The sequence below is a fragment of the Tupaia chinensis genome, unplaced genomic scaffold, assembly GCF_000334495.1.
Source record: "Tupaia chinensis unplaced genomic scaffold, TupChi_1.0 Scaffold000037_20, whole genome shotgun sequence".
Lineage (NCBI taxonomy): Eukaryota > Metazoa > Chordata > Mammalia > Scandentia > Tupaiidae > Tupaia > Tupaia belangeri.
The window spans coordinates 209,651-227,528 of record NW_006159479.1 but is presented as its reverse complement, the minus strand read 5'-3'; positions in this window follow the sequence as shown (position 1 = coordinate 227,528).

The window sequence follows — 17,878 nt, the reverse complement described above, 5'->3', positions numbered from 1 at the left end:
ATTTAATAAATAAATAAACATACATAAAGGGGCCAGCTCTGTAGTGAGCAGTAATGAGCTGCTCAGGAGAGATCTCACATAGTGACCACAGTTTGAATCCAAGTCAGCCAGAAACACATGATACACACATGTGAGTGCCCAAGAATCAATTGGCCAGAGAACTGGGGGGAGGAGGTTGTGGGATGACCACACCCTGTGGAGGGTACTCAGTCAGCTATCTCTCATTATGTGTGTGTGTATGATCTACCATTAAAAAAAAAACAATGACTCCAGATTTCAGTAGGTTGTTGGCAACTCTCTAAGTGCAAATCTTTTCATATATCCTCCAATAAAACATACACATCGAAGAAGTGCAAATTAAACCACTATCACCTTTGCCTAGCTAGCATAATGTCAAATTTTCAGCATTTAGGGAGTTCAACAATGGATTTCAGAGCCAATTCTGAAATCTATGCAGAAGTGGTGAGTGAGGTGGAAACTATAGGAAAGAGAAGAGGGAAGAAGGACATAGGGGCTGCAGAGAACAAATACAATCATTTCTGGAAAAAAAAGGAAACATACTCTGAATAGGGAAATACTGAGAAGAGATACAAGACTTATTAGACAAAAGGAAAAAACTTGAAAGTACATGGGACCAAAGAGGTAGTTTTAGGAGAGTTCTGCTTCTGGAGAAAGAAGTTGACTTGGAAAGAATACCATCTACCCAAGACTGGTATTAAAGAGAAGTGGCAGTAGAAATTAAACATCTTACCAAAATGAAACAGAAGATATATCATCGCCCTCTCTCACCCAAAAAAGGAGTAATTGATTTAAAAAACAAAACGCCTATTGGGCCAGCCCCATTGCCTAGTGGTTAAGGAAGCCAGATCTGACATGGCTGATCACTGTTCAATTCCTGGCCCCAGTAACTTGAAAAACATGCAGGGGTGTATGTGAGCGTATGCCTCAAATCCTGACAGAATGGAGAAATGGAGAAGGGATTGTGGTATGATCATGCCCCAACAGGGAATACTTTCTCTCTGCATGCCCTCTGACAATTAAAAAGAAAGAAAACACCTTATTAAATACTACAGAATTAAGAAATTCAGTAGCTCATCCAAATCTCTCATTCCTGTTATATACAGCAGGCATCTGATTTAGGAAAAATGAATCACTTCAAAATGAACAGAAGATGGCAGACAGCATCCATATAAAGTTACTTTAAGTAGAAAACAAAATAGTAGTCTAAACAAAAATATTCTTGAAACATTCAGCTCTAGAGCTAAAGAAAACTATAGTATATTGCCCACACCTGAATTAAATATCTTTAAGTATTTGCAAAAATAAAAAGGCTCAGGTCCAAATTCAAAAACCCCAGAACAAATGGACAAAAAGAAGATATGGAAAGTGAATTTACTGAACTCAGGAAACAAAGGAAAAATAAAAATTTCAAGAGAGATTTTTCTATAGGGCATGTGTGTTCACCAGAGAGATAGAGACAGAGAGACAAAAGTAAGAAATCACTCTCCCCGGGGGGGGGGGGGAGAGCCCCCACCAAAAAAAAAACCCCCCCCCCGGGGGGGGGGGGGGGAATGACCACACTATAATTCCTTCTTATTCTCCTCTTGGGATCTTGGGTATACACACACACACACACACACACACACACACACACACACATAGCTGGCATGAGTTTTAAGTTGCCTGGTCTGGGACTCCAACCATGGTCAACTATGTGTGAGTCCAGCAGTGTAACAATTACACCATCTGCTGATCCCAATAATTTTTAAAAAATGAATCTAAATTTCATTATGTAAGGGAGAACAGCTATGACTAAATTTAAAGGCACTGGAAAAAAAAATGAAGATGCCAAGAGAATGGAAAGTAAATGAATAAAGATTTAAAAAAATAAGGAGGGGTGTCGTCAGAAAAGTCATGATGCATTTTTGCATAAAAATATAGAAAAAATGCATCATGACTTTTCTGACAACCCAATAGATAAAATAATATTTAATTATATAAAATACTATTAACAAAATATGTAAGAAACAAAGTTAGAATTCCTAAGAAGAAAAAGACAACAGGCAGATCTGATATTTAAACTTCAGTCTAGGAAAACACCATGGAAATAAGAGAAGACTCAAATCTACATGTTGAAAAGATTCTTTGTGTACTGTGAAAGTTGATCCAAATGATCAGCTCCAAGTCACATCCTAGTAAAATGATTTGACTTTCAAGATTATGAAGAAAAATTCCTCTGGGCTTCTAGGCAGAAAGAAGAGGATAGCAACAGATTTCTCAATAACAACATACAAATCAAACCAGCCACATAACAACATATTTAAAAGACTATGACAGTGTAAAACAAAGATTACATAACTGTGACTCATTCCTAGAAAAAAATAACTATGATAAATCCCACTTTATTTTTACAGAAATTATTTACTTGAAGAAAAATTTAATGAGCAATGTAAAAAGACAAATGACAAAGGAAGAATAAATATTTAGACATATCACAGAAGAGCTAATCTCTAATGGAAACAACATCTTTATAATATCCAAGCAAACTAGATCTCAACACAGTAGGAAAACGGACCAGGGTCATGAAAAGAAAGTTCACAGTAAAAGAAATACAGATGACGGATGTATAAAAACTGTCTTAATTTCATACAGAGATTAATGCAAATTAAAGCTATATTAGAAAATCAAGGCCTTACTAAAAGCATCTTTCACCCAGATCCAAAAGTTGCAGTATGTACTCCTTGTAGACTGTAGTGAAGCAGGCATTCTGAATCATTATTGGTAGGGATACAAAAATACAAACTAAACTGCATGAGATGGAATTTGGCATTATCCAGCAAAATTACATATGCATTTATCCTTTAACACAGGCATTTAACTTTTAGGAATCTTTTCTAAAAACATAGTGAAATAAGATATAAGCTGGCATTTGTGTAAGGTTACTTGTACTACAGCAGATTGGAAACGACTAAAGTCCCCATTAGTAGAGGACTGGTTAGATACAACAGTATACATCCATTCAGTGAAACAATCTCTAGAGGACATAAAAGAGAATGTATAGGGGCCAGATGGTGGTGCGGTTGTTAACGCATCTGGCTCCCACATGCCAACTTCATGACTGGAGTCCTGGATCGAGTGGCTTGAAAAAGACACTGGGTGCATTTGCATGTGTGCCCCAAATCCTGAGGGTAGATATGCCATAGCCATCCCCCACGGATGATAATTTCTCACTTTCTCTTTCTGTTTCTCTCCAGTGAGTGCACTTGCCCAATACTCCCAAGAGGAGAATGGATGAGAAGGGCTTGCTATGTGGCCATTTCCAGGGTGTGGGTGGAGGGGAGGTGATTTCATGCCTTCTCTCTCTCTCTCTCTGTCTCTCCAGAGATCGCATGCACCCTATAGCAAAAATCTCTTTTAAAATATTGTAAGCTGGGAACCAGCAGTTAGCATAATGGCTATGTCACTGGACTCCCACGTAGTCTACCGTGGTTCGCGTCCCAGACCCTGTGGCTTAAAACTCATGCCGGGCGCGTGTGCGTGCGTGCCCAAGATCCCGAGAGGAGAATGGAGGAGAAGGGATTGCGGTGTGACCATCCCCCCTGGGGGGTGATTTCTCACTTTCTGTCTCTATGTCTCTCTCTGTCTGTCTGGCGAGCGCACGTGCCCTATAGCAAAAACCTCTCCGAAAAAAAAAAAATACTGTAAGCTGAAAATGTATTTAACACAACTAACCTACTGAATATCATGGGTTAGGCTAGCCTACCCTAAATGTGCTTAGAACACTTAATTAGTCTATGGGTAGGCAACATCTAACACAATGTCTATTTTATAATAATAAAATGTTGAATATTTTATGTAATTTATTGGATACTGTACTTAAAATGAAAAAACAAAGGTTGCACGGGTACTCAAAACACAATTTCTACTGAATGAGTATCACTTTTGTATCACCATAAAGTTGAAAAATCATGAGTTAAACCATGTATGGTATATTGACATAAGGACCATCTATAGCATATTGACATACCATACAAGAAGAGGAAAATTTTCTAGTGACTTCACAACATAGATATTAACTGTTTTGTATTAATAGAATATATTCAGTAGTAGTAGTATTGGTGTATTGCTATTTTGAAGTATGTTACTGAGTAAATTATATTACTAAGTAAAATAAGTGTTAGAAAATTTTGATAATTGTTGGACAAACCCACAGAAGTTTATTAAGGTTATGACTTAAGAAAATTTTGTCTGGAAAGACCTGAGACATATTGAGGAAAGTGAAAATAATGTATGAAATTAAACAGAAGAGAGCTAACATATAGGGTGCACGTTGTATAGAAGGCAATGTGCTAGGCGCTATTTATATGTTCTATTTTTGGGTCTTGAAGCTACACGTTCAGATCCTGTTGTTATTTCCTAATAGGTTCAGAAAGAGTTAAATACTTTGTTTAATATTAGCCAGTTACTGAGACCAACAGTTGGTGTAATGGCTATGTTACTGGACTCCCATGTGGTCGACCGCAGTTCGAGTCCTGGACCTGGTGGTTTAAACGCACATGTGTGCCCAAAATCCTGAGAGGAGAATGGAGGAGAAGGCCATCCCCCCTGGGGGGGTTGTGATTTCTAGTTTTCTGTCTCTCTGTCTCTCTCTGGTGAACACATGTGCCCTATAGGAAAAACCTCTCCAAAAGAAAAAAAAAAAAAGATTAGCCAGTTACTAACTAGGATATTGAAATTTAAACCCAGATTTAGGGACCAGCAGTTAGCGTAATGGCTATGTCACTGGACTCCCACATAGTCAACCACTGTTCACGTCCCGGACCTGGTGGCTTAAAACACGCCAGACGTGTGTGCATGCGTGCCCAAGATCCCGAGAGGAGAAGGGATTGCCGTGTGGCCATCCCCCCTGGGGGGTGATTTCTCACTTTCTCTCTGTCTCTGTCTGTCTAGCGAGCGCACGCGCCCTATAGCAAACGCCTCTCAAATAAATAAATAAATAAATAAACCCAGATTTATGTGATTCCAAAGTCTGTTTTTTTTTCCTACTACATTATTGCAGGATATACATCAACTATTGAGAAGAAAGAACATCAGAAACTAAATGGTCTATTTAAATCTGTAGTTGTTGCTCAGAGATAAAGATGCAGATACCCAGGATCAGTGGTTTATGCCTTCTTCCTGCAAGAACAATGCACTAAAGGAGAGAAGTGTTATGTGTTTTTGTTTTTCCCCCATAGGACTTGGCACACTCACCAGAGAGAGAGACCAAGAGAGGGAAAGTGATAAATCATGAGGATGTGGGATGGGGGCGGGGGACTTGCCATGCCACAGTTCCCTCACTTCCATTCTCCTGTCAGGATTTGAGCACACATGCACACACACCCAGCCTGATTTTCCAGCCTCTGGTTCTGGAACTCAAACGACAGTAGGTCTATGTGCATGTCAAGCACCTTAACCACCATGTCACCCATGGTCCTGTAAGTTTTCTCTTATTTCTGATGGGAAAATGTAAACACACACACATACCTTACATTGATGTTGGAGATAAATTTTAGAGAAGTTGCCATTGATGACTGAAATTAGTTAAAAGATGTGAACTAAAAGTATGACTAAACCAAAAAGAAAAAAACTAGTAGACATGGGTTTTCATGATTCCTTTAAAAGCAAAAAGATGGTCAAAGCTTTCCCTTGTGACACTTTTGGGTTCATGCACAATTGATAGTATAAAGCAATAGCAAGATGAGAAAGCTAAAATTTACCAAACACCTAATGGGAAGAGAGCATTATTTAGTCAGAATGGCTTTGCATAAACACTGGCCTCTAAGATACTAGTTTAAATAAGCTATGTTTTCTCCTCTTAGTAAGGTCCCATATAGTAAAACTCTTCTGAGTACCATTTGGTATCACTCCAGGTCTGATAAGGAACCAAGGCCGAACTTCTGCATAATTGGTCTTGGCAAAAGCCCACACTCCAGGTGCTGCTACTGCAAGGTTACACTGGCCCAGGAAGTAGCGATAAAGACCCAAAGAGAGTACTGGGAGGTCTAACTCCCTAGAGATGGATTTAAAAGACCCACCAAATGTTTTATGTGTGCTTATCCCACTATGCCTAACTCCCCTGCATATCAGCCACACATACAGGCTCTCAGAATAGCTTGATTATGCTATAAAAGGAGCTTACTCCTTGTTAGTGGGTGGGCTGAGGCACCTCTGGCTTCAGGCTCCCCTGGGGGTTCTTTCCCTCAATAAACTTCCCCCCCTTTTTTTTGTTGAGATGATGTCTCCTGAATCATACCCCTGACCATGACACTGTTAGAGACAGGTGTTGAGGGAGATTTTAGAGGGGCCAGAGTCCCCCTGCATCTAAGCCAGCCCTTTATACAATACTTCAATTGGTTTCCCTTGATGATAAATATGTTTTTCATTCCATTCAGTGCTACTGTTTGAAAGATCTACCACTTGAAATATTGGGTTGTTGGGAAAGTCATGACACATTTTGCATATAGAAGTACATCATGACTTTCCTGATGACCTAAAAATTAGGGTAGGGGGAATTTTTCCATTTTAATTTGATTTATCTGTATTTGATTATGATGTGAATTTAATTTGTATTCCTATATACTTAGTAGCAAGAAAATATATTGGAATTGCTATAAAGACTTTCAGAATTAATTCTGAGGCTTTTTTTTTTTTTTTACACTCTGTTGATCAGTGTCTTTGGTGAAAGTTGAGAAAATTTAAGCAAATTTGAAGATGATACATAACCCCTAAGGTAGGCTAATAAAATAACTCAAGATCAAGATTATATGCACTCTTCACAGATTTGTAGATTACAATGAACTGAAATAAAATGTAGCAGGAATAAATAAAATATCCTGATTTAAATTTTATGAAGCAATTGTAGAAGTAATAAGTAGACTTCCATTTGTAGCAATATAATAGAAAAGATATCTGAGTCCTCCCTGTACCATACATGCAAATCATTAGATTCAGTATAAAAATATTATTTAAAATGAATGGATGAACCTGTAAGAAAGTGAGAAAAAATTTTGTAACAAAACAAGTATATCCTGCAATATAAGCAGATGCTTACATCACTGAATACTTTGGGGACGTCCATGGATTTCTGTTGGCATAGAAGCTTTATGCATAGAGAGGGATGAGGATCAGGAAAAAAAAAATCCTTGGGCCCTGAAAAGGGTAGGAAGATTGATCAGAGACTTATCTTGAAGAGGCATTCAGTTCTAGATAGAATTAAAATCTCCCTACCATCACACATTCACTTGAATTGGGGGGCCTTAATTTACACTATTTTCATGGTTTCTAAAACCTTTCAAGTGGAATATTTTAATTTAAATTGGACATACGCCTGGAATACTCTCTGGTACTGGTGTTTTTTTCCATTTGATAAAGAAAGAAAGTTCCCCATTTCTCTACCCATTTCTTTTTTGCCTTATTTGGATGCCGTTAAATGAGACTATGCCTGCAATTGTCAAGCCATCTATAGTAACCAGCCTCCAAGATGGCCCCTACCATGTCGTGGTATTAGGTATTGTTGTTGGGTATTCATTTTACCAGGTTTGGTCTGTGTGACCAGTAGAAAACAGGAGAATGATACTTTCAAGATTAAGTTACAAAAATGTCACAGTTTCCATCTTCGTCATGTACTTTCTGATCACTTGTTCTGGGAGAAGTTAGCCATGTTGTGAACATCGCTAAGGAGAGGTCCAGGTTGCAAGGAACTGAAGCCATTAGCCAGTTCATTAGCCATGACTTCTGGGAGTGATTCTTCCAGCTCCAAACTTTCAGACTATTGCAGTTTTTGCCTGAAGCGGACACCTGAACCAGAACCAGTAAGACAATTACTGCTAGATTCTTCTTTCTCAGAAATTGAGATAATAAATATTAAACTGTGTGTATTAAACTTATAAACTTTAGATCATTGTTGTATAATAGTTAACTAATATTAATACTGGTCTCAGAGGTTGAGTTATATAATAGGCTGAATGTCCTCTTATATTGAGACCTAATCCCTATTAAGGTGGTATTTGGATGTGGGGCCTTTAGGAAGTGATGATGTCATGCGGGTAGAGTCTCATGAGGGATATTTGAATCCCAAGAGAACTTGCTTCACTTTCCACTATGCACAGATACAGCAAGACAGCCATCTATAAACCAGGAAATGGGACCTCCCCAGATACTAAATCTACTGACACTTTCATCTTGGATTTACCAGCCTCCAGACCTATGAGAAATAAATTTCTGCTATTTAAAAACCACTTAGTTGGGGACCAGCAAATGGCATAATGGTTATGACGCTGGATTCCCACGTAGTCGACTGTGGTTTGAGTCCTGGACCCAGCGGTTTAAAACTCACACCAGGCTCATGTGACAATGAACTGAAATAAAATGTAGCAGGAATAAATAAAATATCCTGATTTAAATTTTATGAAGCAATTGTAGAAGTAATAAGTAGACTTCCATTTGTAGCAATATAATAGAAAAGATATCTGAGTCCTCCCTGTACCATACATGCAAATCATTAGATTCAGTATAAAAATATTATTTAAAATGAATGGATGAACCTGTAAGAAAGTGAGAAAAAATTTTGTAACAAAACAAGTATATCCTGCAATATAAGCAGATGCTTACATCACTGAATACTTTGGGGACGTCCATGGATTTCTGTTGGCATAGAAGCTTTATGCATAGAGAGGGATGAGGATCAGGAAAAAAAAAATCCTTGGGCCCTGAAAAAGGGTAGGAAGATTGATCAGAGACTTATCTTGAAGAGGCATTCAGTTCTAGATAGAATTAAAATCTCCCTACCATCACACATTCACTTGAATTGGGGGGCCTTAATTTACACTATTTTCATGGTTTCTAAAACCTTTCAAGTGGAATATTTTAATTTAAATTGGACATACGCCTGGAATACTCTCTGGTACTGGTGTTTTTTTCCATTTGATAAAGAAAGAAAGTTCCCCATTTCTCTACCCATTTCTTTTTTGCCTTATTTGGATGCCGTTAAATGAGACTATGCCTGCAATTGTCAAGCCATCTATAGTAACCAGCCTCCAAGATGGCCCCTACCATGTCGTGGTATTAGGTATTGTTGTTGGGTATTCATTTTACCAGGTTTGGTCTGTGTGACCAGTAGAAAACAGGAGAATGATACTTTCAAGATTAAGTTACAAAAATGTCACAGTTTCCATCTTCGTCATGTACTTTCTGATCACTTGTTCTGGGAGAAGTTAGCCATGTTGTGAACATCGCTAAGGAGAGGTCCAGGTTGCAAGGAACTGAAGCCATTAGCCAGTTCATTAGCCATGACTTCTGGGAGTGATTCTTCCAGCTCCAAACTTTCAGACTATTGCAGTTTTTGCCTGAAGCGGACACCTGAACCAGAACCAGTAAGACAATTACTGCTAGATTCTTCTTTCTCAGAAATTGAGATAATAAATATTAAACTGTGTGTATTAAACTTATAAACTTTAGATCATTGTTGTATAATAGTTAACTAATATTAATACTGGTCTCAGAGGTTGAGTTATATAATAGGCTGAATGTCCTCTTATATTGAGACCTAATCCCTATTAAGGTGGTATTTGGATGTGGGGCCTTTAGGAAGTGATGATGTCATGCGGGTAGAGTCTCATGAGGGATATTTGAATCCCAAGAGAACTTGCTTCACTTTCCACTATGCACAGATACAGCAAGACAGCCATCTATAAACCAGGAAATGGGACCTCCCCAGATACTAAATCTACTGACACTTTCATCTTGGATTTACCAGCCTCCAGACCTATGAGAAATAAATTTCTGCTATTTAAAAACCACTTAGTTGGGGACCAGCAAATGGCATAATGGTTATGACGCTGGATTCCCACGTAGTCGACTGTGGTTTGAGTCCTGGACCCAGCGGTTTAAAACTCACACCAGGCTCATGTGGGTGCATGCCCAAGATCCTGAGAGGAGAATGGAGGAGAAGAGATTGCAGTATGGCCATCTCCCCTGAGGAGTGATATCTCACTTTCTGTCTCTCTTTGTCTCTCTGGTGAGCACACATCCCCTACAGCAAAAATCTCTCTTAAAAAAAAAGGAGAAGAAAAAACTACCCAGTCTATGTATTCAGTTATAACAGTTCAAAAAAAAAGAGCAAGACAAGTAATGTCATAACTGATGTTTTCTAAAGTAAGTGTTCCTTTGGAACATGGTAGTGGGTGAAAGTGGGTGGACTTTGAGGATGGTGTTAAAGCCTAAAGTGTCTTGCAGAAACTGTAGATGCATTATGTTCTTTGATGAGGTTGCCAATAACGGCTTACTGGAACCAGAATTTTGTTAGAAGTTGGAGATCAGGGGATCCTTCTAAAGTAGCAGAAACTTTATAAAGCAACATTCTCACCTATAGTAATGTGGAAACTAGAAAATGTGCATAATGCAATTGGTGAATTAGCTAAAAAGATTTCCAACTTGCTGCTTACAGTAAAATGTGAGACGAACAAGTATGCTAAAGAAAGGACTAAAAATATTAAGGAGCTGAAACTTGATAGTTTGACTGTTCTCAGCTTCTCCAGATAGTAGATGCTGCCAAAATTAGAAATGGCTGCTTCTAAGCAAGATCAGATTCAAAACACTATCAGGAAAACATATTATAAGGGCAAAGCTGAGGGTGTGGCTGTAAAATCCTCTGTCATGATTTAAAGACCTGTCTTGCCACAGAGGAGTTTTCAGTTATATAAAAGGCCCTCTAAAGACTAATGATATGACTGACAGATTCAATTAATCAAACAGCAGGGCTTCTGAGAAACTTAAGTATATGATTCTTCTCCTTCAGCCACTTCAGCAAACTCTCAAGGTAGAGAAGGGCTTATCTGAAAGCTTTGTGCATGTGGTTTTGTTTAGTGGAAAGGACCCAGGTGAGTTCCTTAGAAGACCCACAAAGCTTTAAGAGAATTTTATTTTATGGATCACCAACTGCTTGAATTAGAGGGGACAGAAAGTACTAAATGAAAAAAGGCCTTTGGACCCCCAAACTTCTATAAGGAGAAAACAAGCTGAGAAAAAACTACACAGGTGAAAGCATCTACTGCCTTTCATGAAAAAAGGAAGAATGACTCAGAGGGCTGAACTTAAAGAGGATGGAGCCCAGAGTCATGGAGAATCATATCTTGATGGAAGTAGACTAAGTCTGTCTGTCTTTCTTTTCTTTTCTTTTTTTTTTTCCTCCCACTTTGCTATAGGGTGCTTGTGCTTGCCAAAGACAGTGAGAGAGAGAGAGGGAAACGGAGAAAGCAACCCTCAAGTGGATGGCCACACCAGAATCCCTTTTTCTCCATTCTCCTCTCTGGATTTTGGGCACGCATGCACACACTTCCAGTGTGTTTTTCAAGCCGCCAGGTTCAAGACTCAAATCTGGTATCCCCTTTTTTGAACAAGATTATCTATAATGACTACCTCTGCCTGACCCAAAATTGTATAGATCAGTTAACTTATCCCTTTGGCTCAGGGGTTGGCAAACCTTTTCTGTAAGAGGCCAGATAGTAAATAATTTTGGCTTTGTGGGCAGTTCAGTCTCCATTGCAGCTACAGGATTTTGCCTTTGTAGTGTAAAAGCAGCCATAGGCAATATGTAAATGAGGGGGTGTGACCACATCTGATGAGTGTTGTAGTTTACCAAGCCCTGCTTTACTTCATAAGTCTGTAGAACAAGAGAAGCTGTATATGAAGGCATACCTAAGGAATTACACCCAAGGAACTTCATCCACACCTGGATCTAATTTAATAAGAGACTGGACTTTGAGTTGATATTCCACTGTGATAAGACTTTGAGGGTCTTGGGAGGGAGTGAGTATGTTTTGCCCATGGGAGGGATGTGAATCATTCAGGGTCAGAGGATGAACCTTCCCTGGGGTTCTTCTCATTAAAACAAACAAACAAAAAAACGCCATACACACATATCTCTGACAGATTAAACCCCTTTCCACCCAGAAATCCCTGCCTATTGCTATTCTTACCCTTTCTACACTGTGCTAGGGTTGGTCTATACGACCAATAGAAAGTGGCAGAAGTGATGGGGTATTGTCCCAGCCCGGGGGACAGTCGAACAGGTTTCCTGAGGGAAGGAGTGAAAGACGGGATGAATGACGCAGTGTCACAGCACAGAGATGACACAGTGTTACAACTCTTCAGGGTCGTCCAGAGACGATGCGGTGTCACAGCTCAGGGTCGTCCAGAGACGATGCGGTGTAACAACTCTTCACGGTCTTCAGGGTCGTCTGGTGATTGTGGGCCAGGGATCGTGGTTATATACATGTTGGTGGGCCATGATTGGTTGAATGAAGGATAGTAAAGAGGTGGGTTATGATTGGTTGCTTTTGTGGACCAATCATGAGGTGCCAGATATGCAAATCTGAGGGATTCTAAACTCACCGATTTGCTATGGGAAGTGGCCAATCAGAGTATGGTTTAGATAATTGTGGCCTTTGTAATTGTTTGCTCTCTGAGCCTAAGATTGCAATAGTAAGAGACTCATGAAAATGGCCTCGGCAGACTCGCTGGTACGCAGCCTCCCACAGGGTATCATTTCCAAGATTATATTTTGAGACATTTTAGCTTCCATCTTGGCTGCCTTTTTTTTTCTTGGATAATGTGATCTGGGGAAGTTAAATGCTGTGTTATAAGCAGCCATGTGGAGAAGAGAGGGGCAGAACTGAAGTCTTCAGACAGCGAACTTGTATGAGCCTTCATAGACGAGGGTCTCCAATCCTCAGTCTTTCAGGTGATGGCAAGTGTGTTAAGAATCTCAGCTACGGAGACTTTGAGTCAAAATCACCTAGCTAAGCCACTTTCAAATTCCTGGCCTTCTGAAACAGTGTGAGATAATACATATTTGTTTTAAAGCACTACATTTGAAATAATTATTTTAGCATAGCACTAAAGAACTAATATACCATCTAAACTGCTACCACGCTGCAAGCTTGAGGATAACTAGCGGCAAGGGTGGAAACAGATGAGTCCTTAATGATATCCCTGAGCTGCTTGGAACTTCTAGTCTTCCACACTGGTTATGTGAGCTATTCCAAGTCACCGTTAGGCTTTTATCATTGTTAGGTGCTTATTCTATTCCTAGAAGATAAAACAACTGATACATAAATACTTTTAGAGACCCAGTGATGGCACAGTAGTAAAACACAATACTCTGTGAGGGTGACTCACATGGGTAAGTTCTGGTTTCATATTTGGAGACCTTGAGTACACTAGGCATATCCAGAGACTGGCTGAAGCTGGGGCTGGATTACAATATCAAGGCATTGTTGCTATCTCTTGCTCATGAAAGAAAGAAATAAACTTAAACACTTTTTTAAAAAAAACTCTTATTTATTTACTTATTTTAATTTGACCAGAGAAGGACAGAGAGAGAGAAAATAAGCCACCAGATCTGGGACTCCATCACAGTAGGCCATTTAGGAGTCCAGCATCCTTAACCACTACACCACCTGGCCCAAACTTAAACATTTTTTAATTAAAAAAAAAAAGTTTTTTGCCAGAGGGTGCATGCACTCACTGGAGAGAGACAGAGAAAAAAGAGAAAGGGAAAGTAGGAAGGCACCTCCCCTCCATGGAGTATGGTCATGCTGCAGTCCCTTCTCCTTTATATCTCTCTCCTTTGGGGATTTTGGGCATGCACATGTGTCCTGTGTGTTTTTCAGGCCACTGGGTCCAGGACTTTTAACTGTATGATCATCGGTGGGATCCAGCCACCTTAACCACCCTGCCCTAAGCTGGCCCTAATGAAAATATTTTTACTACAGTTTTGTATATTGATATGGTCCACATTTTAAACAACTAATTATATCCAAATTGTTGCCTTTTATTTAATAATATGTTAACCATTTCCTTGTTCTTGGGTCCTTGAATTGTTTCTGATTTTTCTTAATTACAAAGCATTGCTTTGAAAATCTTTTGTATAGATTACTTTCTTTTCCTTAATAGGGTTAGTTCTGTAAGAATCTTTTTTAAACTGTATTTTTGGGTAAAGAGAGATTGAACACGTTTCCAACTATAACAAGTACCACCAAATTACCTTCCTGAAAGTTGTAGCTAATTTATGTCATCAAAAATAAATGTGCCTGTTTTTTCATAATTTCTCAAATAAATTTACTAACACAGCCTCACATTTTTTCTATACCTTAATTCACTTACTGTATTTCTACTTGGGAATTATTCCCTTGACATTGTACCATTAAACGTTTATATTCATCCCTATGTATGTGCATGGATACTCCTCAACTCATGATGGGGCTACATTCCAATTAACCTGTCATAAGTCGAAAATGCATCCTAGTTGAAACTATTGTAAATTTCAATTAAGTTAAGTTACAGTTAAGTCCCTCAACTAATGATGGGATATAGTTTCTTTTCCTTTTCCTTTTTTTTTTTTTTTAAGATTTTTTGCCATAGAGCACATGTGCTTGCTTCAACCACCATGCCACCTCGAAAGAGACAGGGAGAAGGAAAGTGAGAAAGCATCCCCCAGGGGGATGGCCAAACTGCAATCCCTTCTCCGGTCTCAGGATTTTGGGCATGCGCACACATGTGCCCGGTGTGATTTTCAAGCCATCAGGTCTGGGACTCAAACCATAGTTGGCCACATGGGAGTTCAGTGCCTTAACTACCACACCACCTGCTGGCCCAGTAAAGCTGTTTTAAAATGGACATATCAGAGCCGGAAGGCAGCATGGTGGTTAAGGCACTGGACTCCCACCTGGATGACTGCGATTTAAGTCCTGAACCTGGTGACTTGCTTTCTCATTTTCCTTCTCTCTATAAGCAAATTAAAACAAACATAATAATAATAAATAAAATTAAATAAAATAATTCTTTTCTAAAATGGAAATATAAGGTGCCCGTCATCTGAAAATTCAGTATCTCATACTAATCAGGAATAGATTACTATCCAACCATTATTTAGGAATGGATTAGACTCAAATAACAGTAATGACTATTATATATATTGAGGAAAAAACCTTTCCATCTAACAATGAGATCGTTGGGGTCAGCAGGTAGCGTGGTGGTTAAGGGCTCTGGGCTCCCACATGGCTAACTGTGTTTGGAGTCTCAGATTTGGCAGCTCACCTTCTCACTTTCCCTCTCTCACTCTGTCCCTATCTGGCCAAGTTAGAAAATAAATGAATAAGTAAATAAAGTTAAAATAATTCTTTTTTAAAAAAACAATTTAAATGTTTATTATTATATGATCATTTTATAGCTTCTTTCAAAGGGGAATTAGCATCATGACTTTTAAACTTAATTTTGTGTTTTATGTTATCAGTGAATAGTTAGCTTATAAAATAGCAAAACAGAATTTTTTGAATAAAGTTTGTTTTTTAAGTAAAAAAAAATAGTAAAACAACAAAAACCTGAATGCTCCCTTATAGAGAAGAGATTAAGTAAACTGTGATACAACAGTTAAAGGAACATTATGTGTTCAAAGAAATACATGTATTTGTGTATGCCTGGAAAAAAGGTCTGGAATGACAGCATTAAGTCAACAATGGCTTACTTAGGGGAGAGGAATTAGAGAAGGCAGGGAATTTTCAAACATTAAAGAAGTATATAAAATAAAGAATCATCATTATTATTTTTAGAATTATTTATTTAATTCCATTTGTTATTACTATTTTTCTAATTTGACCAAAGAGAGAAAGAAAGAAAGAAAGAAAGAAAAAGAAAGAAAGAAAGAAAGAAAGAAAGAAAGAAAGAAAGAAAGAAAGAAAGAAAGAAAAAGAAAGAAAGAAAGGAAGAGCAAGAAAGCAAGCTGCCAGGTCTGGGACTGGAACTACCGTCAACCATGTGGGACTCCAGCACCTTCAACCACCGTGCCACCTGCCGGCCCCAAGAATTACTTTTAAAACTAGCATTTATTTTGAAATTAAAATGCAAAAATGTCTTTACAGTCAGTACAGTTAGAAAAGTGTATTAATTGTATTCTATTTGTAAAGTTCTTCCATTCTACGTTTATATTTACTAAGATTTTTCTGTGATTAGCAGCTATCAAAAGATTGTAATAATTGGGAACCAGCAGTTAGCATAATGGCTATGTCGCTGGACTCCCACGTAGTCGACCGCGGTTCGCGTCCCGGACCCGGTGGCTTAAAACTCACGCCGGGCGCGTGTGCGTGCATGCCCAAGATCCCGAGAGCAGAATGGAGGAGAAGGGATTGCGGCGTGACCATCCCCCCTGGGGGGTGATTTCTCGCTTTCTGTCTCTAATGTCTCTGTCTGTCTGGCGAGCGCACGCGCCCTATAGTGAAAATCTCTCCAAAAAAAAAAAAGATTGTAATAATTTCTCTAGTCTAGATCATATTTTATAAGTCTTCAGAGTTGTGATGACATGTATTTTGTAAAGATAATGAAGTCCACTCTAATTACTGAACTAATTCCATGGAAATTTTTCTGTTCAATATATTACCTGAATATGTTATATTACACATGCTGTATGTTTGTTTACCATAAATGGCTTTGTTTGAATCTGAAAAATTAAATGTCGGAAGTACTTCTATTATTAACTACCTTCATTACTCCATAGAAGGGAGACTTTGAAACTAGTTTCCTTTGACATTTAAACCAAGTTATTTATAACTCAAGGATTTCTATCCCTTCACTCAGCCTACTTCTTCTTTGTCTTTTCTTTTAATGTTTTTTTAGGTCTTGTTTTTCTTCTTGGCTCCAGGAGACCAGCTCACAAATTGTACTTTTAAAGATGTATAATAGTAATAATTTTTTCCAACATAAATTTTTGTGTAGTTTGATTTCAGTAGTTTGTAGAAAAGTGAATTTGTAAAAACTTGGAAAAATTGGAGTATGGCATACCTTATAAAAAGAGAATGTGCATCAGTTCTCAATGGGGTAGGAATTGCTTTTATTAAAAGGTATTTTGTATTCTTGGCTAATTCAAATGAGAGTTTTTCATAAAAGTACCAACTATGGAGAAAACAGAACATAGGTCAAGCAAAGAAGGGCAAGGAAATGGGAGAATTAATATCATCCACCTTGGTTATAGCACTAAACCTATTTTGTTGGCTTTAACACAAGTTATATATTGTATGTTATGACTCCGTGGCCTTCTTAACCCCATCCTTCCTTATTTTTTACTTTGGGAAGTGGCAGAATACTATAGCATGCCTTTTTTTTTTTTTTCTTCAAGTTTTTGGTATAGAGTATGTGCACTTGCTAGAGAGAGACAAAGAGAAACAGAGAGAGGGAAAGTGAGAAAAATCACCCCACCCCCACCCCCAAGAGGGATGCTACTGCACAATCTCTTCTCTTCCATTCTCCTCTCGGGATTTTGGGCATGCAAGCACATATGCCCAATATGATTCACAAACCGCTGGTTTGGAACTTGAACTGCAGTTGGCCATGTGGGAGTCTAGCACCTTAACCACCATGCCACCTACTGGCTCTCCATAGTGTATATTTTACTTAGTGTTGTTATATTGCTTGGATATAGGTAGAATTGTAACTGTTAAATTTAGGATTGGTGTGCATGAGTAGCCTTTACCTTATCTTCTTACATATTCATGTAGTCTTTTTGATAAGACCAATTTTCAGTCTGCTTAAACAAATATTTTATTAATTTACCCTCATTCTCTTCAGATGACCTTGAATCCTGTTTTTCTGAGAAAACTGAAACAAACATGTGCTTTCTAACTTCATCCCTCTTGACCTGGACAGTATCTTTACTCATACTTTTTCTTTCTTTCTCATTAAAAAAAAAATAGGGGTCATTCATCTTGGAGGTTAATCTTTGCACTTATATTCTTGATCTTTTCCATTCTGGGCTTAAGAGTTAATTATCTCCATTAATTATCTCCTC